The sequence below is a fragment of the Crocodylus porosus genome, unplaced genomic scaffold (genome assembly GCF_001723895.1).
Source record: "Crocodylus porosus isolate Cpor-Errol unplaced genomic scaffold, CroPor_comp1, whole genome shotgun sequence".
In the NCBI taxonomy this organism is placed as follows: domain Eukaryota; kingdom Metazoa; phylum Chordata; order Crocodylia; family Crocodylidae; genus Crocodylus; species Crocodylus porosus.
Window position 1 is genome coordinate 5429533 of NW_017728911.1, and position 22358 is coordinate 5451890.

At 47.6% G+C, this 22358-nt stretch overlaps 1 protein-coding gene across 3 annotated transcripts in view; it reads left to right on the top strand.

Annotated features, from left to right (window-relative positions):
* The window catches only part of LINGO1 (leucine rich repeat and Ig domain containing 1), a 408267-nt gene that overhangs the window by 224151 nt on the left and 161758 nt on the right, over positions 1–22358 (top strand). For 2 of the 3 annotated variants that reach the window (XM_019533347.1, XM_019533346.1), the window contains one exon: positions 8919–9120. The exons of the other annotated variant lie outside the window; for it this stretch is intronic. The gene's annotated coding sequence lies outside the window, so the exon portion shown is untranslated. The remainder of the gene's footprint in view (positions 1–8918; positions 9121–22358) is intronic. 3 annotated transcript variants of the gene reach the window in all.

Below are 22358 nucleotides of genomic sequence, written 5' to 3' on the forward strand. Positions count from 1 at the left end.
CGAAGGAGTCTCAGGCTCCTTTCTAGCTCCCACAGCCCAGAGCCTCCCAGAGTGATGAGAACCTGGCTTCCTCAGTCAGGCTATCACATCTAATTTTAACTCCTTCCATGACTTTTGGTGGGGTATTGGAGCTCCTACCCCAACCCCCGTCCCCCGCCCTTCCTTTTGTATCCTGCTGCATTGGGTTTTGCTCCCGGAGGGCTAGGGCTTTCGCTTCCATTCATAGAAGGCTGCTACCAACATTACAATCAGCATGAACTGACTTCTTTGTCAGCTGTCTCAACAGAGCGTGTGGCTCAGGAGTGTCCCAGAGCATCTGCAACAGCCCTCAATTAATCAAGTTGTCCCATAATAGAGAAGCTCCTTTCCCACCAGTGTCTCTGCCAGACATTCCTTCCATCTGCTTGAGCTCTCTGCTGAGGCTCCCTCTGTTTCTGATCTCTCTCTTTGCTCAGTGCAGGCTCCAGCCTGCTTCTTGATGTTGCCTTTTGTTCCACTCTTTTTCCCCATCAAGCATCTCTTTGGTTTTTGTGCTGTGCTGTCTGTTTGCTGAGCACCGAGAGAGAGTGGATGTGAAAATACTTTTGATGGAGGGAGGCACGGATGGAGAAGCACAACAATAGTCCAGATGGGAATTAGAAGCAGTGAGAGAAAGAGACTTGGCTATGCCAAGCACTCCGTGGTGTACACATGCCCCAATACTGGGTATATATGCCATGGCAAGGTTGAGTTGTGCCTGTGCCTGACAACAGGCTCATTTACCTGTGCAGTGAGAGCAATCTATTGCCCACTGGTGTGACTAGGAAAAGGGGGTAATTGCATATGAATCCCCTAGTCAGCAAATAAAACCAAGGAGAGAGGCAGGCTGGAGGTGAGGAGGGTTTTGGCCTGGGGTCACATCAGTAGCATTGATGCACTACAGTCTAGCACAGTGATTCTTAGCTAGGGTACCATGAGATCCTGGGGCGCTGCAAGATCCTTGTAAGGGTTCTGCGTACTAGATGTGCCAATACCTGCACATGATTCACAAGATAACTCCAAAGGTTTCAAACAGTGTCCAAAGCATTCTGAACTGTTGTGGTCTCTCTGAGTTTTTTGGAACAGAATAATTCCGTAGTCAAAAAAGCTAGAAGCTGGCATTTTCTGAGATGAGCCTCAAGTCTTAACGAGTTTGTGAACCACTGGTCTGTTGGTTGTTGGTGAGGTCCATATTAAGAGCTCCTAAAGGTGCCATCCATTATGTTACAATACAGCAGGCCCTCACACACCTTTTGGCAGCACAGTTTTCTGGAAGGGGATTGGCACATGGCTGTAGTCACATCTTCAGCCCTCTCTACCCCATGCTGCAGTGGGCTTATGCCAAGGTGTGCAGGTGGTTTGCTATGCCCTGTCTCCCTGTACTTGCACACCGGTGCTCAGAGCCAGTCACCAGGTCATCCTCAGCATAGGGGAGTTTTGTTGTGACAGTGCTGCTGTCAGTGGTGTGTTTGGACTGCATCTGTCTTACCTGTATATAAATACTACTGAAAATTGCTCTAAATTACTGAAGTTTGAAAAAGCAAAATCACTCCTGGGTGGCAGTTCAGGGAGAGCGGGGCTTCCCATGAGCAAGTCCTGTGCTGCAGGCTGTGTCTTTCTCTGTCTTACTGAGCTTGAGTCTGCATGGAACGGAGCCTCACTGTGCCTGTGGCTGAGGCCAGTCCCTCTTTAGAGGGACTGTAAATCTGTGATGGATTTTGCCAGCAAGAAAATGGATGTGGGATCTTCTCCCTTGGAACTGGATCAGTAGTTATAGGTCCAAAATCCAGCATTTTCTCCATCCTGGTGAGGTCCTCAGTAGCCTGGGCACACTCTTTCTACCTGTACCCTGTATTGGTTGATGCCTAAGGGATGGTTTTCCCTCAAAGGTGCTACCCTTCACAGCCTGAGGAGGGTTTGTCCACATGCATCCAGTGCTGCATGAGGCAGCAGCATGCTACTAAAAGGTCCGTTCCCTCTGGTGAGTGTAGTGCATCTTCCTGCTGTGCAGTATGAGGCCAGGGGCTACTGATCATGATAGAAAGGGGCACAGTCTCTGAATCAGAACTTACTAAACCTCTGAAGGCTGCAAACTCCAGTGAGAGCAGAGCAGGGGGTAGAAACCTCTGTACACGCCATGCTCATCCTCCCCCTCAGCATCCACTCTCTGCCATGTGTGGGAATGGATACTGGGTTAGTTGGACCTAGGGTCTGATCCATTAAATAGCTGATCTTATGAGCATGGTGCCCCAACCCTCTAAGAGCTGTGTCTAAAATGAGAGACATGAGCATGTGCTTTCAGATGTTGGGCATAATGTCCTTTGTAACATGGGGCTGCTCATTCCTTGCGCTGTACAGCCTGGAACAAAGCTAGGAGCTATAAAGCAGGCTCTTCTTCCTCACCCACCCACTCTGGCTCTCTCTGGAGCGCCCCTTGTGACTTCAGTGGATGCTGTGTTGCAGCAGCTGCTAACCCTCAAAGCCTGGGCTGTCACAGAAGCTGTGCACTATTTCTCAGAGCTCTGGGCATTTTCTATCTACCACAATGCCGAGAGACTTGTATAATTTGCTTTTTAAAAAGATAATTCCCCATTAAACAGAGATATTTAGCCTAATACAAGGAGACAGATCAATCCAGACAGTTATGTACTCCAGTTCCCAAATGTTTGGTTTCCTTTGGCTAAACTTACCAGTAAGAGGTCTTTTTCTCCTTCATAGCAGAGACTAACAGCTTTGACCTTGAAGGGAGGAAAGAAGCAGTTTCTCGCTGTTTTTCTTCCAAAATATTCAAGTGAGAGGGATTTTTGCTTAAACAATTTATGTCCCATGGATAGATTTATTCCATTCAGCTGCCAGCTACAAGAAAGCCCTGTTATTCCCCATGGCATTTTTTTTTCAGAACTAGTAAATCCTACATTCCAAAGCTGATGAGTTTTGCTGCTCACAAACAGGAGGGACCAATTGTGCTAGCTCACACCAGCTACCGCACATGCCATTTCGGAGAATGTCTCTCACACAGCTCCCCTTGCACCCCCAGACTTGGCCCTCAGCCTTTCCTGTCAGTGTTGACATCTCAGATGGCTCACCTTGCTGCTCCTGCTAGTCCAGCCATGGGGCTTCAAGCCGTTCTGTCAGTACACCCGGCCCCGCAGAGCCCTAGTTATTGCACTGCTGAGCCCTCCTGCCACTCTGTTACAGATAGCACCTCACTGTTACCTGCAGGTCCAGGTCCGGGTCCCAAGTGCCAGACCATCTTTTTGACTTTCCACTGCTTCATATTCCAGTTTAGAAACCTTACATACACCAGTGGATATCTCTATGCCTGTCCTGCAGCACCCCTTTAATCCAGCCAGGTAGTATCATGCAGCTATGTGGACTCACCCTCATTTCTGTCTTGATGCATTGCTGTTTCACTAGGTCTGGCCCATCACACAGGGTGCATTTCAGCTGGAGTCCAGCAGTTATGCTCTTAGCCCTGACCCCTCATGCACATATGCCTTCCTTGGCTTATGCAGTACTCCTACAGTGTTCTCTCTTTTTCAGGTGTTTCGGACACACCAGTTATCCCATTGCACAATTTCAGTCCCATGTGTCCTCTTGCTTTTGTTTAGTTTCTGTAACCATATTATTTACATTTCTAAAACAGACTGGGATGGGATTTGGTTGGGGAGATGGTTTAAATGGCCAGATGTAGAGAAGCTGCTGTGTTCTGCCCCACAGACAGCTCTGCCAAAGAGCCTTCTGACCTCCAGCTCCCACAGTCTGCTTGTAGCCCCTTATAGCCTTGCTAGCAAATTGCCGTGCTGCCTTTTAGCTAAAGCAGGATGGGTGGCTTGGGGACGGGCAGGGGAGATTGGCTCATTGGCAATTTTGACATTTTTTTGTTCTAATTTTTCTGGTTTGAGATTTTAAAAAAACCTTCAAAGATATTTTGAGAAGAAAAGTTGATTTAAACTGGAAAAAATTGCAAACTTTTCCATTTTGAAATGGCTGAAATGTTCTGTGGCAAATATTTCTGAATTTTGATTTTCAGAACAAAAGAATCAGTGGAACAGCCATGTCTGGGAGATGTTAGTGTCACTGGATCTGTATTTTTCACCAAAAAAGATTTTGTGCAGAAAGTCACACCCAGCCCTGGATTTAGCACTGTCTCCCTGCCAGCTGTAGACTGAGGCACCATGGTCCAGGAGACAGAACACTGCACTGGGGCTCAGGAGACGCTAGCCCCTTTTCTTGGCTCCGCTATTCCCTTGTTGGGTGACCCTCAGCCCACCTCTCCATTCCTTAGTCTCATCTCTCACCCTCTCTCTGTTTAGATCAGTGGTTCTCAAACTCGTTAGACCTGGAAAATACCCCCTTTTTTTTTCATTTTGACTGTGGAATTCAAAAGACCACAAGTGGACAGAATGTGTTTGACACTATGGATTCCCATTTGAAATCTTTGGATTTAATCTTGTGAATCACTTGTAGGTGCTGGCTCCCCTAGCAGTGCTAATATTGCGCAGCACCCTTGAAATTGCAGCACCTCAAAGTGCCAAGACACCCTGGCTGAGAATTACTGCTTTAAACTGTGAATTTCTGAGTGCTACTGCAAGTCTCTCATTTTCTGTGCAGAGTATTGAATGCAATAGGGTTTCAGTTTGGGCTACCATAGTGAAATGCATATCATATCTGTTTTCATTTCAATATATGTCCATGTGGGTCCTTACTGAGACCTCCAAACTTGCTCCACTTACAGTTGGGCCGTATTTCCACCTGTAGTGCATCTTCATTGATGGACAGCTTGGTTTGCTCTACCTCCCTGGAGCCTTTCATTACTTTATTGCTTAGGTTTTCTGTCTGCTCCTCACTCTTTCAGATGCGAGCACAATGCCTCAGGAACAGATGGACCTAATTTCTGAGCCCAATATCCCTGAACTTTGGAGGGAGCTTGAGTCTGGATCAAATTTGCCTCTGATTGCAGGGGATTTAATTTGACAGACTCCTCTGCAGACAGCCATGTCTCTCCTGGCCCATGGATGTGCAGTGGTTTATTAAAGGCCCAACAAATACCACATCTTTGCAGTAATCAGGGCCAAGGGAAAGTTTTTAAAGTAACATCCTCTCTCAAGACAGTTGAATCTCTATCTACATAACTATACAGCAGCAATAGTCAAACATCAGATAGGATTGGGATGCTTATCCTAAGATGTATCTAATCCTCTTTGGTCTGGAAATCGGGCTGGTGAATTCACAAGAAAAGGTTTTCTGCTTTTCCTGCTCTTGTGTTTTTTTGTTTCTGGCTGGGTTAGAAGTGTAGCAATTCTACAGCATTTCAACATCTCTGCTCCTGGACAGAGACACGGGGAGGCTGGTGAAAATGAAGCAAACTGGAAGCTGTGAACAAACTTTTCTGCATTTCACGAGTTTAGGGTCCGAGGTTCTGGCATTGGTTCTTATCTTTAGAGAGGGAAAGGCTACAGGGGGCCATTATTACTGGTTTTCTGCATAACCCAGGCCAGAAGATTCCACATAGTAGAATCCTGCATCAAGTCCAAAACTTTTTGCTTGAGCAAAACTGAGCCCTATCTTGTAAAAAAAACTTACTTTGTATTACCATAGTGCCAAGATGTTCCAGCTGAGCTGAGGCTCCCAGTAGGCTAGGCCTTGTGAGGGCCAAGTGACTTTCTCAGAGTCATAGAGCAAGTCAACAGAAGAGCTCAGAACCAAACTCAGGCTGCCTGTTCCCCACCAGGTGCCAAGTTCATTATAGCATGCTGCCTCTCAGGGATCAAATTTACACTTGGGATAAAACCAGAGATGTGGCAAGTTCTACTGTGTGGAATTTGTGAGGGGGGACTTAGCTGTGTAAGAAGAATCCTGTATCCAGTTTGATAGCAGAATTTCATCCCTCCACTTTGAATTTGCCCAGTGCCTTGGAATTGACTTTGCTCCCCTTAACTAAAAGGAGAGAATTGGGTGTTGGCTGCAGCCAAGGCTGGGGATTTTGACTGGGGTTTGCCAGTGCTCCTGGTAGGACTATAATCCAGAAGTTCCTGGTTAGAGGGTCTTGACCCTCTGCTCAAAGTCAGTCCAATTGCTGCATTTGGAGTCAAGAAGGAATTTTACCCCATGGTCAGATGGGACGGACTGAGGTGGGGGAAGCAGGTTTGCGTTCCTCTATAGCTGAGGGCATGACCTTGTTCTTTGGCCCTGTCTCCCTGCTTTACCTATGTCATGGTGGTCTTGGTGCTTTGGGGCAGTGTACCCTGCAGTTTGGCAACAGGGTTCATTGTGTAGTTTTAGGAATAAGTTGTTGGACAAGCACACGTATGGGATAGTTTGGATAGGGATGATACTGCCTTAAGCAGGGGGTTGGACTAAATGACCTCCAGAGTTCCTTCCCAGCCCTGCTTTTCTGTGATTCTGTGAACAAAAGGACTGTGAGATCCTTTGTGACCCCAAATGCATGGGGATATTGTTAGCTGCCTTAGCTGCCTCCTGCAAATGTTTGCCCCTCCTGCCTGGTGCTACCTTGACCCAGGCAGCAAGGCTGGTTTTGTGCTGAAGAGTGCCATCTCTGATCCTTGGCAGAGAGCTCATCTCATTGCAGGATCTGCAGGCTGCTGTAGCACATCTGTACTCCTTGATACATGAATGCTTGCCTATTTTAAATCACTCCCATAGGCACTGGCAAAAACACCCTGACTGTAGACCAAATGGACTAATGCACCTTGAGAACAGGACAAGATGACAGTAAAACCATCATTACAAAGCATGAGGTGTCATCTAATAGACTGAGCGGGTGGCTACAAGTCAGAGACATGCATGAGTGCAAATCCTGGCTCTGACACCGATCTCCTCTGTGACCTTGCACAAATCACTTAACCTCCCCTCTGCTTCCATTTCCCTCTACATGAAAAGTGGATAATAATCCTTAGCTGGCTCACTGGGATGTCATGAAAATTAGTCAATTAATATGTGTATGATACTTTAAAGAGGGAAAGTGGTGCATTAGCACTGATTATTATTTTATTACCTCTTCCTCCCAAACATATTGTCACCTGCTCATGAGTGTGCTGTGTACCTGGGAGCCTCCTGGCATAATAATTAGGCATTGTTCTTTCAGGCCAGATCCAGAAAAGCCATACAGAAGTGGGCAAGTACTTGTATCCCAGATGGCAAATACAGAGCTGAAATGGTTTGCCCCAGGGGAGACAGCAATAGGCCATTGTCAGGGCTGAGATTAGAACCCCGGTCTCCTTCGACCCACCCCGTAGCTCCCAGAGTATCCTGCCTGCATGGCCAGTTATGGGAACCAGCTGGGCACACTTCTAGTCTGCAAGTATGGTTCCAAATGGAAACATCTACCCCAATCCCTTCTGGGGTTGTAGTCTCAGTGGGGTCCTATAATTAGATCAAAAGCTGAGGCATCAAAGATGGAGAAGACCTCCTGACATCCGCTCAGCTTGTGCATCTGCCCCAGTCACCTCACCACAGAACTGCTTCCTGCAGCGTACTCTGGAGTGCTTTGTCCAATCTAGTGATAAAAAACAGAAGCTACGGGGCTTTTGCTTCTTCCCTGCAGAAACCCTTCCTCAGCCTAATAGATCTCTCCATTTACCTCTCTTAACTCCTAGAACATCTGTTCTACTTGTACTGAATTTAAACACACATGCAAACCTCCCCTGAGAAGGAAGGACCAGTGGGTAGGAGTGGGGGGGTTTTTCTGTAGAAAGGGGAAAGAAAAAGAAGGTGAAAAGGCCTTGGCCCTCTCTGTTTCAAAATGAAGCCCTTAGACCTGTGTTTTCAGCCACTGCAGCAAGGAATGAGGGACCCATCCAGAGCCATTAGATGTGAAGCTTTCCTACAGAATGGCATGAGAGTTCAGCACAAGGAGTTTTCCTGCTTACTTATTTATTGAGATCTCTTAATAAGATCTTTGGCACTCTGGACTCTATTGACAATAATACAGTCCTCTGTAATACACTGCATAGTGGCATGGCGCTGAGTGTAAAGGGATGGACCCAAGCTGTCCTGCTTCAGCCAGAACTCCAAGACAGGTCATACCACCTCCTCCCAGACCTCCAAGGCGCACAGCCTCCCCTGGGCAGGACCCTCCCTTCACCCCCAACAGAGGTGGGTTGTGGCTCCCTCTTCTCGGGGGTGGCCTGCTTGGAAGGGCAAGGGAAATTGTTCCCTTGCAGGCAGGGAGTACACCTGGGGCTGGCAGGAGGAGAGAGAGCCTTCTGGCCCACCCCCCACTGTGAAAGTGTCAGGCCTAGTCTGGCCCATGCTAGATCTGATGCAGCAGGTAGGGAGGGCTCAGGCACGCAGCTACAGCGAGCCACTGGTTAGGAAGAGTCAGCAAGTGGCACACAGTGGTTTTTAATTACTGAAATGAAGGTGTTCCAGGCAGGGCTGCGGCATCCTGGGTGGCTTCAGTTGCAGCACTGCCTGTTTTAGCACCCTGCCGAGTGTGATGTTATAAGCACAGCTGAGAGAGAGGTGTTTATTGAGGCCAGCCTTTTAGGCTCCCTCCTGCAACTCCAGAGGTGTGGATTTCACACCACTTGTAAGCCATTTGGGAACTCCTAGCTTTCTACCAGCGTCAACAGGGCACCAATAGAGGTCAAGCCTATTAGCAGAAATATCCTGGGAGCCAAACTCTCAGCAGCTCTGCTGAGGAAATGCTTTGCAGGTGCATTTTAGGCCTCTTCCAAAATTATTTGCTCCAGTCAGTGCTTTCCCCATGCCTTTGAGGATTTTCAGAGCCCAGGCTTCTCATATTCCAGGCCAGATCAGAGCCCCTTTGTGCAGATTGTGCCACTGTTCTTCCTTTTCCTCCTCTCTTGCCATAACTGTCATCCTCCTGCCTTCAGCCCCTGCTCACACTCCCTCTGTACCATCCTGTTTTGCAGGGAGCCATGTTCAGAGTTGGACGAGTCTTCAGAGGCATCGCAGCACTTTGAACTGGATTTGGATTTCTTGAGACCCTAGTTGTTGGCTTGGCTAGGACCATCGTTCCCTTGTGAACCTTCTGGATCAAGGCTGTCCTCTCCCTCCCCTACCTGAAAGAGTGTCTAAGGTTGCATAGCAAGGCTGTGAGGGTCAGTCAAGACGGTAGGTTCCCACTCATCCTTTTTTCTTTTTCTTTTTTTTTTTGGCTTCTTTTCATGTCAAGTTTTGTGCACTGTTGTGTGAAGGACTAGCTTGATTTCTGTGCAGCTCTGTGCTTTCCCCACTTCTGAGAGCCAGGCTCCATCATGAATCAGATAAGTAGGTTTGTCAAGTGCAGGGATGATCACAGTGACTGGGGCTTGAGTCAGAAGAAATTCTCTGAGGACCTCAGGGTTTACACTAAGGAGTGACTTGGGGAAAGGGAAGAGACTAGTGACTCTACTTCAGGGCATCCTGCAGTATGGGTCTAGGGGTGGGTCTGGGAGGGGCCCTAAAGAGTGATGCATATGGTATGGGTGGGTCTGGCTGATCACTGTCATCATCACAGCACAGAGGGAGATGAAGATGGTAAACCCCATATTACATCCAGTTAAGAACACCTGTGTCATAGTCTCCATACCTGGTACAAGACCCATAGTAATTGGATGTAATACTGGGGTGTATAATGACAACCCCTCCTCATGTCCACTGTCCGTGCCACAGTGTGGCCTGGTGGATAAGAAATCATAGAGGTCATGGTTGTGGTTTAGACAGCCTGCCTGGTCACTAAGCCAGCCAGTTGAGAGAGAAGGCTGAAGGTGCAGGGGGAGGAGGAAGGCAAAGCTTTTCTGTAACCAGTAGGATCAATTTGCCCGCATCCTCCATCACTCTTGCAGCTCCATCTCTTCCCTGATACCTCCCTCATCCAAGGAAGAGGACATGAGAACATAGGAACTGCTGTTTGTTGGTCACACCATCAGTCCATCTTGCCCAGTACTGAGTGTCATACAGTGGCAGACAGTGAATGTTGAAAGGGAGAGTGAACAGCGTGATTGTGGTCTAGTGACTCTCACTCTGGGTTGAGCTGTACCTGGGAACTCTGGCACATCCCTACCAAAAGACCAAGAGATGCTACTGGTGCCAGGCTGGTCAATGAATAAATAGGAATGAGATGACAAAGAGCCAGATTGCAGTGACCATGCTGACACTGGGTGAGATCCTCGATTGGTATAATCTGGCATAGCTCTGAGGTCTTCAGTGGAGCTACAATGATTTACTCCAGCAGAGGATTTGGCGCTCTGAGCGGTATTTCACACCAGAAGTAGACCTGTTGAAATGAACTCTTTGTACCACTGGGTGCTGTTCCATGTGACCAAGTAACCAGTTCTGACCCCGGGAGAACAGGAGAAGCTGTGGGCACCAGCTCCAGCAAGTCACTGCTCCTTGAACAGAGTGAAGCTGCAGTTTCCCTCTCGGTCTTATTCCTGAGAAGGAGCAAAGGGGCCTTATAAAAAATGAGGGATGTACAAATAGGCAGAACTGTTTGGCTCAAAATATAATAAATTAGACAGGGGAAGGGGGTGACTGTGGAAGGAGCGGGAAGCAACAATGGATGAGTCCAAGAAGCATTTGGATTTGTTTTGCGTACTGTAGAGGCTTGGAAATGATCACCCCAAACTGCACCACACATTGTCCCACAGGACCCCTCTCCCCAACTCAAGTTATATTTGTTGTGTGTGGGAGGAGGGTACGTTTCAGCTACCTTCACCTCACAGTGAGGCCAGCAGAGCACTGGCTAGAGACATATCCTTACTTAATCCATCCAGGTAGCAAGAAAGTGATGTCTGGGGTGAAGCCAGTTAGATCTCCTCTGCATGTTGGCCCATGTTGTAAGTCTACACTAAAACAGGACAGGAAGAGAGCAAGGGAAGGATTTGGGTAAGATCTGAAGGGGCAATAAAATACAGGCATCTAGCGTAGCCAAGGTTTAAAACACAGGAGACAAGTAGAACGGCATCAGCATTATAAGGTGCAGGGGACATAAATAACCAAAGAGCAAGTGAACAATGGAGGCAGCTGACCAGCTGGCCCTTGGGATGCTAAAAGACCTGCCGAGGGTATCTCCCAGCCTGCTCGAAGTGCAGCAGGTTGCTCCCAGGCCAAGAGAGTCATGCACCATGTCCTCAAACAGCTGGGAAGAACTGTTGCTAGTGAATAGGTTATTCCCCAAACAGTGCAGCTTTAGATCAGCAGGCCCTATTCACAAATTCATGTCATATTCGGCAAATAGTTTTGACTGCAAAAGAAAACACTGAAAAAAAATGCGAGAAAGTTGAACCATTTCCTTCTGACATTTTCAAAAACAAAACCTCTCAGCTATCCATTCCACAATGACAGAGCGTTCCCTAATTCAGCCAACTTCATTTTATTTGCAAAGGAAGGTGAAACGCCCCTAACATTGAAATAAAAATCTTGTTTCAGATCAAATAAAATGTTTTCTTCAACCCAAAATGGATTTTCCCCCGTTTTTTTCTATTCCCCCAGAAAAATTGTGGAAAAAATGTTTTTGAATTACCACAGGTATTTTTTTCCTGCTGATTTTTTTTTTTTTTTTAGTTTGGCCACTGAGCAAAACAGTTCAGTTGTTTACAGTAGTCATCAGTTCAAATATCTCTTGCTAGTTAGATGCCTTGAAAACAGTTCCTCTCATTTTTTAAGAGAATTTTTTGTGTTCCAATCCAAATCAGCCAAATCAATTCCAAATCCATGAGTCAGTCAAAAACCATAAGTGGTCCTACAACCGGCAAACATCCTCCACCCCACCTGGGCTTCAAATGTTTCCAAATCCTTTGGCAGGCATCCTACATGCAGGCCCAAGCCCAGAGGCTTGGGGTTTGGATGCCCCTTAGTTTTGCTTGCTGTCATTTAGGGTTCATGAACTGCTGGACCCTGATGGAGGGAGGTTGAATAGTTGCAGCAAACAGGGACACAGAAGAAGTGGGAGTTTCTCTCAGTTGATTGACTGAGTTCTCACTTGAAGAAGCAGAGTGAGGGTGAGAAAGGCCAAGCAGAAATAGAAAAAGAGCAAATTCCCTTACATGGCATCTCTCCGGGGAGACTGGGTCTCAGGATTGCTGAGAGAACAGGTTGGAGTGGTAGGAGGATGCTTTGTCATTAAAAATACAGTAGAAAGAGCTGGGAAAGTGTTGGCTGTGAAAACTGTGAGGTTATTTGCCTAGTGGGTGTGAAGGTGTCAGATCTTACGAGGCATGTACTATGCATTGCTTTTTAGAGAAATCTTGGGAAGATCCCTTGGTTGCAGTACAGTCTGTACCAATGTGATTAGGAATTAAAGGATGCTGCCCTTGGACCCTACATTTAGTTGAAAAGGCACAAAGCTTCCATCTGGGTCTTTGATGGTAGTTTTCTCAGGTGTGGTGGAGCTCTGAAGGGGTGTTGCAATGCTCCTTTGTATGAAGAGGTGTAGAGCCTGGCAAGTAGCCACACGCTGTTCAGGTCAGGGTTGTGTTCTTAAGGGATGGGTGGTGGCAGGTGTCAGATGTCCTGACAGCACCCTGCAGGATGGCTGTACCAAGTAAAGTGGTATTTAATCCAGCATTTGCCTCTGAAGAGGATTGCTTTCAGCTGGAATGAAGACTTTTCCCCAGCCTACGGGATGATGTTATTTTTCTGCTGCTAAGGAGAAAAAATGACATGAACATGCAAGTCTGCATAACAGCAGTCTAACAAAACACAGCCTGCATTGGTCTGTCACCACTGTGCAGGACTGTGGCTTCTCAAAGTGCTGTTGGATGCAGCTGGTATTACCTCCTTTCTCAGTTTTCCTACCCATCATCGAGATCTTACTCTGAACATCCTTGAACAAGCAGGTCCTTTTTTCCAGGGACCATTATTCACTCCAGGCTCAAGTGGCCACAGACTCTATCTCAGTCAGCGTTCATTAATTTACCCTGAGTCCAGTTCCTGTGCAGGCAGTTCAGACTTGGAAGGGATTGACTAAGCTTGTTCTTTCCCTGAGGAGGGCAGAAAGCCCATGCTCTGCCTTTTTATCCTTTGCCATCTTGCCTTCGTGGAAGTTGCATCTTTCCACAAAGTCCATTGCTGACTTCTCTACCCATTTTCTGCTCTCCTAATGCTTTTCAGTCATGTTAACTGGATCCCTGCATTCACCTCGGCCTTTACACTTCTCCTTCTCCCCAGTACTCCCTTCTTCCCCCACAAAATGGAGTCAGGACAGGGACACTTGTCTCCTCTTTACTATCCCCCTGTGCTCTGATAGCTGGACAGCACTCACTAGATAAGGAGCTGGGATAAAGCTGTGAGAAACTCTGCTGACTCCATCTTACCATTTTATTGCAGTTACTGCACTACAAAGAGTTTATGGGATTAGGACCAGTGATATTGCTGCAGGCAAAGACAAAGCAGACTTGTCCTCTAAGAAGCCATGGCAAAATAGCTTGGCCTCCTTAACTCCCCTGATCCTCAAGGTTTAGGTTACAGCCTTCTGTGTGATTAGAGCCAGCATTGCTTTCTCTGCTGCAAGCACTAGTAGGGGAGCCAATGGCCTTTTCAAAGCAGGGGCAGGGTGGATGGGCAGCCATTTACTGTACCACATCTCAGGGCGCACACAAGATGTTCCAGTGTGTGAGGTATCTGAATTGGGCCAAAACATTCTTTGCAGCATGGCCCCTTCCCTATAGGGCCTAGCAAGTAGGCTGCTGTCCAGAAGACAGTGTGTGCAGGGGGAGTGAAGAGGGCATGGAGATCATAGGGAAAGAGCGACAGGAAATACTCAAAGAACAGAGAAAGATAATTAATTAATGGGTCTGCTTTGCCTGCTCATGTAAAGGAAGCCAACCCCTTCCTAAGGAAGGGAACATCCAGATTTGGGCTTGCATCAGAGAATACAGTGAGCTCATGGGATCAAGAAAGCAGTCCTTCATTCCAAAATGTCTTTTGCTTTTAGAGTGTTGCCATTTGGACACTCTGATGCCCCCAAAGCATGTTTCTACCGCATTCAAAGATGGCCTCTGCTACCAAAATATGTCCTGTAGAGGACCTGTATCTGACATTGTCTCTTCTTTCCCTGCTGCATCCAAGTAGTGAAAATGGGACAACCCAGTGTGGTCTGATAAGTAGTGTCCTTCTTAGCTATTGGATGCAATCTTTGGCCAGGATCTCCATTAGGCCACCCCAGCATCTGGGGTGCTTAACAGGAGAAAAGAGCCTGACCTTTGACTCCATGCAACTCCTGTCCCTCACAGCCCATCCTGAGATAGAACTTTATCCACATTTCTCCTGTGAAGGCCATCATGGATTTCCCCTAACAAGATTCTTTTCCCCTCATAGCAACCGCTACCTTGGCATGACGCTGTCCTTAGCAGGTGCGTGTCAGTCACCTCCTCTCCCTCTTAGTGACTCTTCAGTTTCTTCACTCATCTGTTGCAAAGGAGAGGAGGGGGGAATCCAAGGAAGAGTGAAAGAGAAAAAGGCCTCAGAAGCGTGGCATAAACAAAATCTGTGCTGGAGTGCGGGGGATGCTGACGCGTGTTCATCACCACTTGTTTAGGAGGAGTTACACACAACTCACTCCAGGCTGAGCCGCTCACCCCCGAACTCCTGGCATTCAGAACTGTGCAGCAGGCAGCATTAAAATACAATGAAATTGGCCAGTTGTCTCAGTATTCTGCATACATGATCAAACACCATATGCAGGACATCTGTTTCAATGTATGCTGTTCACTTCCCTTAGCACAGGCTCCTTCTTGAGGGATGGCATATTGACTTGTAGACCCCTGCACCTGCTGTGGCAAACCTCAACTCTGCCTTCCAAGCTAACAAGCTTTGGAGAGGGACCTTGTCCCAGCCTGGACCATGGGTTTGCAGTGAATGTGCTGCTACTTCTAAGCGGGAGCAAGCTCTTGCCAAAGTGAAGGGCACAGTCAGGCTGAGCCTAAGAAGCTGCTCTTGTCTGTCACCCATCAAGAGGCCCATGTTAGCAATCTTGATCCTGTACCCAGGCATTAATTCCTAGTCAACTGAGCTGGTAGGAATTAGATGTTTCAGACTAGGTTCTTGTAATCTCAGGAGAGAAGAATGGGAGAGGGCTTATCAAGGATAAAAGGGGGTAATTTTAGGGCTGCAAAAGTGGCCTCTACTTCTCCAGGGTGGAGAAATGATGCTCAGCCAGGTGTCTCATCCCATCTTCCTATGGTGAGGGTGCTGCTGTGATGTGGCTCTGTCTGCATGGGCCCAAAAGCAAGCTAGCTGCAGTGCAGTTCCAGGTCTGTCTTCAGAGGGCTGGTAGGGTATTCCCAAGCCTCTAGCCCTCCAGAAAACTTCCGATGGGCATTTGGTGGGGAGAGACCTGCTAGCCATCCCTCCCCCCACTGGACCCAGAGGAGGAGTAAGTATCTCAGCCATTCACTACAGACATGAAACAGGGCTAGGGAGCTGCCAGGATTCACACCCCAGAGGGTCTGCCCTACCTGTTATGGATGGGATGAAGCAAGGTGAATTTGGAGCTCTCCCATGAGAAGGAGGTAGTTTGAGGAAGAAGAAGATGTGTCTAGATCCTTCAGGGGATGGATTCCAGTTTGTCTGGAAGGAAGTGAGAGGCTCCTTCCCCAACCAGTGTGTCCAGTCCTCGACAGTACTGAGAGTCTCCTTTTGCTGAATCATTTACCTCTCTTCTCCTTTTATTGTTTCTGTCTCCCATTCTCCTTTCTACTGTTCCCATCTTTATCAGCAGCTAATGAAACAGGCAGGGAGAGACCCAATCCGTACAGTAATTAAATTTACTTAGCGGGCATTCAGCTGGAGTAATGAGAAGTTTAATTCAATGATTAGTTTTTGCTTTCATTAATTAAAAATGGAACAATGGTGCAGTTATAGTGGGTTGCACTGATCCTCCTTACAGAGGACTAGGCATGAGATATGGGAAATTGTTTTTCTTTGGGATGCAAGGGGAGGGGTCCTGTTTTTCTTTTTTTCTGTTGCACCCTGCCCCTGCCCACACCTTTATAAGAAATCTGTTCTGTTCTTGGATCCTTGTTATCTTAAAGCCTCATGTCTTCCTTAGTGAGTCACAGCTGGACCTCTCTCCAGAGCCTGGGATAGACCATGCTGAGCATTGATCCAAGTGGATACACCTAATGCATACCTTGTGTAATACAGTACCACATACCCCATCTGGAGATCTGTGTGATGTGTCAACTCCAGGAAAGGGTCTCCACCTTTGATGGAGGATCATGAGGAGAGGATCAGCGTAGCCCCAGTGTCAGAGCTGTGCAAGACAGTGAGGAGATGGAAGGTAGCTCATGCTGAGGCTGAAGTCCGGTGGTGGTGGTGGTGGACTTCGGAGAGATGGAGGTGATCACAGAAGATCTTTTGACAAGTAGCGGTTGTCCCAGAGGGCAAACTTTGATTGTGATGGTTTCTGGAGGGTTGATTACATTTGGCTATAGGGGAATGTGATTGTGGCAGTCTCTAAATGACTGGAGCAACTTATAGGGCTCTGGGGCCTATTAGTGATGGCCTGTGCTCTCTGCAAAGGTAGGGGGCATCCTGTGCATAGATTGTTATACAGCCCCCATAGGGTTTAAGGTGCCTTAGGATGGTAAGAGCCACCAGGTGGGCAGAGAGAGATGACTTTCTCTGGGGTAGAATGGCCATGTGGGTTTCTGTGGGAATGGTGGAGAATGGCTTTAAGGGTCTCTGAAGAGCAGATGGGCCTTGCTGACATGTCACATAGCTATCCTCTGGATGTTGTGTGGATATCTAGAGCAGTGATGGCCCTACTAGCAGTTGAAAGTGTTGGGTAGGAGGGGGAACCTCTAGAGCAGTGGAAACTTTTGTGGGACATGGCATTGTGGGACCCCAAATGACCTAAGAAACTGTACCAGCTTTTACCTCTGCAGACTGGCAGTTGCATCCCTTGTACAGCCCACAGAGACTGATTGGCACAAGAAGCATGATTTTCTTTGGGGTATAGGGTGTCTAGGAGTAGCAGAAGCTCCTTCTTATGGGTTCCAAAGCCTTGGATCAAATCCTGGGAGACCTCACTTATGTGTCTGGGGATCCCTAAATTCAGAGCATCCACAGACATGGGATGAGCCAGTTGCTCAGTGTTTTTCTACTGACGGTCACATAACTTTCTAAAGCCACAACATGGTTTAGAATTGGTGGAGCTCTCTCTGCTTAGGTCTGGGACAGCTGCAGGGGGTACCAGTTATTAACTGAGGGGGAATGCAGGGCTGCCTCCAAAGTGTTCAGAGGTAGTTCAGAATACGGACAAGGGAGGATAGTTCATGGAAGCAGGTTGGGAAGGTGGTGACCTGGCTCAGGGTTTTGCTAATGTACAGACTGGGCTGCATCCACAGCCGGGCTTACCCCCCCAATCTCCAGGGCCTTGTCAGTCAGCTCTCACTGCTCCAGCTAGGGAAGAAAGGGGTAGGGCCAGCCCTGCTCTCTGGAGCAGGCAGCACAGCCCAATTCAGGGCTGCAAAGCATGTGGGATGCTTGGGGACTGTGATTTAATTTGAACCAAGAAGGGGTCTGGGGCAAGTTTCATAAACTGGTTTGACCCAAATCAGTTAATTCTGACACTAAATTTAACCTGGTTTATCTTAAACCAGTTTCAGCCATTTTGAAACTAGTTTATGTGCACTGAGCTTCTGTTCTGTTACAGGTTTAAACCAGTTTCTGATCACTTAACCGGTTTATGTGTAACTTCTGTCCCTAGCCAGGCTGGCAGCATCAACAGGCAGTGGCAGTGTCTGGGTTTCAGCCTCTGCTCAGCAGCAGGTCTCTGGCAGGAGCAGTCGGGGAAGAAGCCACAGCAGGGAAGCTGTTCAGCAGCTAAGGGGTTCAGAGAATGAAAGAGTGCTGGGAAGGTATTGTTTCCAAAGGGCTCATCTGATGAGAACTGAGGCCTGTGAGCAACACTCTTCCCTGACAAATCTTGGCACAGGGCAGACCCTGCCAGGATGAGTGCCTTTCTGCATGAGTGCCTGTGTGCACACCGCCAGACCCAAGAGCCTGCTTGTTTCTGAGCCCGAGGGAAGAACTTGGCTCAGCCTCTTTCATTTTCTCCTTTGCAAACAAATTAGTGAAGCTGTGAGCAATGCCAGGGCTGGGAGAGAGCACGGGCTTGCACGTGCTCGCTCGGACTTTTCTCCCTAGCCCTCTCCCTCTTTGTTTGTCCTCGCTTGCTCCATCCTTCTCTCACTCCCCTCTACAGCCATCGTTTTTTTAGCCTCAGTTCTTCGCTTTCCAGGTCTTCCCACTTCCCATCCCCTTGCTCCACACTTGCTTCATTAGCTGGCCACCATTTCTGGGTCCTCATTTCAGGGAACGTGGCACCCTCATAATTGCCCCTCTTCAGGGGGCTTTCTGTCTGGCATAGAGCTGCTCCTTGGCTCCCCCTCAGTGTAACAGGTGCTGAGAATGGAGAAGGGACGAGGATCCAAGAGAAGGATGAGAGGTAGAGAAGGTATAATGGGAAACATGCTTCATTATAGCTCTTCTCTCTGGAGGGACCTGGGAGCTGAATTGGCCTTTAATTGCCCCAGAAAGCTGGGAGTACAGAGGTGTCTTGAAGCGACTTTTGCACCCACCCCTCTATTACTGCCCCACATGCAGGACTAGCTGAGAACTGGGGCAATGGAATAATTGGGAAAGGAATTTGTTTCTATTTTTTTTTTTTTGGGTTACTTGGAAAACAAGCTGTTTGGGCTATAGTCTTTCCGGGGAATAATGGAGCTGTTCTTCTCAAGCCTTTCTTTAAAACAAAATGAAACCAACAGCTCTATGCCTGTCCCACCAAAGCCACAAAAACGATACATGTTGTTAGCAGAATGAGCAGCTATCACCTCCTTTTATGCAGCAGCTTCAAGTCAAACCGTCTCTAAGGGGTAAATCAGGGCACCACCCCTTGCATGACAAGGCAAGTGTTGGGCAAGCCAGGCATGGTTAATAAAGGAGCTTTAAACTGGCTCCTCTGGTTAGGGACTGAGTGAGATGAGGGAGTTGGGGATGCCCTGGCAAAAGTCAGCTAGCACAACAAGCATGACTTTAAGCCAATGAGTTTTTAGAGTGGCTTAAGGTAGAAAATTGAGGCCTAGAGACAGTTAGTTATCTGCAGTGCTTCAGCTGAGTTTGAGGGAATGACCAGATAGTCTTTGTTCTTTTCAGTTCGTCATTTGTTTAGGCTACTAGATAGGTGCCCCTGAAGTGGTCACAGGACATGAGAGAGGGTTTGCATGGTCCAAGTTCCAGGCAAAGCTTTAAAATGAAGAGCCTGTATTTTTAGTCGTAACCGTCCAGGAGATTTGTCTTTTTTATCTCCTCCCTTCCAGAGGAGTTGGGGTGAAGTTGCATGTTAGACTGAGACCATACCGAGGGATCTTAAAAAAGTGAGCATCCATACATTAAAGCTCATTAACTTGTACTAAATGCCCTCTGAGCATCTTAAAATCACACCACTTCAGGTGAGGATTAACTCTGGGCCATGCTACCTAGCACATGTTAGCATAACTTCAGTCGGCTTCGTGGAGATTATGGCCATTTGTACATGCCACGGAGGCTTACTTCGGTTTAATTCTCCCTAAATTGAAGTGGTGTTTTTTTAAAACACCGCTTCAGTTTAGGGTGAAGTAAACCCCTGTGGTGTGTACACAAGGGTTGCTTCTGATCCTTACCTGCCTCTCCAGCGGTGGGGAGGGGAGAGCGAGCTGCTGGCAGGCGGGGCAGTCTGTGAGCTGCAAGAGGTGCCGGGGCTGGTACTTCCCTCTGTGGTGGTGCCCCGCAGGTGGCACCCGCTCACAGGCACCCGGCCTGGGCAGTCCCACAGAGCACTGCAGCCACAGAGGGAAGCACTGGGCCCCCATGCAGCTCAGGCAGGCTCTGGGGAGGGAAAAAAAAAAGATCAGGCTCTCTGCTTTTTTTTTTCCTTCAATGGAGCCTGCTTGCATGAGCTGCCACTGGGCTGCCTGCACAAGCTGCTGCACGGCCCCTGAGCTGCACGAGGCCCGGTGCTTCTCTCCATGGCTGTAAGGTAGCAAACTAAAACACCTGGGACATGTTTTATTTTGCTGCATCCCAAAGTCATTTAACGTGCATTACACCGCCGACATGTGTAAACAACCGTGCCATTAAAGCGGTGGAAAACAGCATTAAACTGCTTTAAAGGCCAATTTGGTGGTGTGTACAAATGGCCAAAATGAGCAATATGAAGTCCTCCAGCACCCCAGAATGCACTGGTTCTAGCCTCTCCCACCCAGGACAGGGATAGAGCCCAGGTGTCCTGCGCCAGCCCTCTAGTGCAGGGATTCTCAGCCCAGGTGCTGGGGTACCTGGGCTGCCACCAGATCCTTCAAAGGCTTCCACAAAGTATGAGGAGATAAGCTAAGTAGATAAATACAGGCTCAGGTCTGTCCCTGTCTGAACTACCGCTATCCCTACTGCCCACCCTTTCTGCAAAGTGAAAGCACTGTAATATATATATTAGTTTTTTTAAATGGGGTGCCACTCCATTCACAGAAGTTATGAAGGGTGCCTCGAGTCCAAGAAGGCTGAAAACCTCTTTTCTAGTGACAAATCAGAGCTGTGCAGGCAAGAAATGGTATTAACCCATAAACATGCAGCTGCTCACAGCACATTCTAACTTTAACACTGCTTAACATGTTGCAGATGTAGCATGGTCTAAGCCTGTGGTAAGGTTCCTCCATACACCCCCAACTCCAGCAGGAAGGGCTAATGCCAAGGCTTCTGCTGTGCCTTTTCAAGCACAGTGCTTTCACCAGAGCTTCTCACTTCTCTGAGAGCTCATTTCTCCTGTGAGGTGTTTCTGCTGCTTCAGCACATGCGGGCAAAAGGGAATCCCTGTGCTGTCAAAGTCCAGCAGGAGTTGCAATAGGAAATGGAACAGAAAATGTGAGGGTAAGGCTAAGGAAGCAGCCAGGGAAGGCACTCACAGCCTCTCCCAGCAGGAGTCATCAGGGAACGTTTGGAGGAGTGTTGTCAAAAGGATCCCGGTTCCTCTTATTCCAGTACCTCTCAGTGGGAACATTTGCTGGGACTTATGTAGGAGTGCTGGCATGGCATTCCCAGATGAGAACAGCCCTGCCTTTCCATTACACTCCCCACACACACCCTGTTCCTTGTGTTATAGGAAATAGCCTTTCAGTATAAAAGGGATTTAAAATGTTTGATGTGGGTGGAAGATTGAAATGCAGATCCCAGCCCACAAAACAGGTTGGGTTTTTTTCCCTCTAAGAGCTGGATCATTTTTTTTTTCTTAGCCCACGAAAATTATTGGAATGTAAAAGTGAAAAAAAAACCCTAAACAAATAAATGAGTTGTTTCCCAGTTTTTAAGTCCTTTCCCCAGACTCCCACAGATATAAAATAACCTTGATTTCCTTTTAGATATAGTCATGCAGGTCACAAGACTCTACAGAAGGCCCTTTGGTTTATTCCAGGTTTGACTTGGCTGGGCGATTATGGTAGATTTTGGAGTCATTATGAGATCTGCCCAAAAGCATCTTTGTACTCTGAACTGCAATGAGACCCCATAAGTTTCCCCACCCATTTGCATAGTAGTAAAGCACTAAAGCAGCCTGTTGAGTGAATAATTTGGGCTTTAAAATGTCTCCTGGAACCATATTTTAAAACTTGCTAAATATATGAGAGTACACAAAGAAGCTAAGTCAATAAAATGTCTATAAAAGAAAGAAGTCATTGACAATTTAGCTGCAAAATAGATTTTGCCAACCTAAAGAAAAGCTCTCTTCATTTTACCATACATTCTTGGGCAGGTCATGTCCCTGCCCCATGCCTTTGTTCCCCATGTAGAATGGGGGCACATCCCTCTTATAGGTGTGTTCTGCCTGCCCATGGTATTTCCCACTTACGTGAGATGCCTTAGTTTTTGGGTGGCACATTTTGAGATTCCAGTCAAGGACTTCAAGGCAAGCACCCAAAACCCTATTTGGAGTGTTGAAGAACTGCAGGGGCTCCATGTCCCTGGAAATCAGGTGGGCCGTATCTCAGCTTGGACACTTCAGGCATCCAAGAGGACATGCCACATTAGAAATTGTAACCCTGATCAACACCCTTGGGCAGCTCCTATGCTAAATAAAAGTGAGCATACAAAGTGCACAAATGAAGCAGCAGTGTTTGCCACCGCTCCATACATTTCTGTTCACATCTTGTTTTGAGATCCCTGAGAGAAGGGCACTAGGCTGGAGAGCAGAAGGCTCTTTCTTAATAGCCAAGGAAAGACCAAGAAAACACATGCACAAGCTGCATCATGGTAGTGGCATTTAAGGTCTGGAAACATTTGCAGACAATAGGGACAGACCCAGCCAATGGGTCTCTTCTCCCTGCATGAATTTTAAC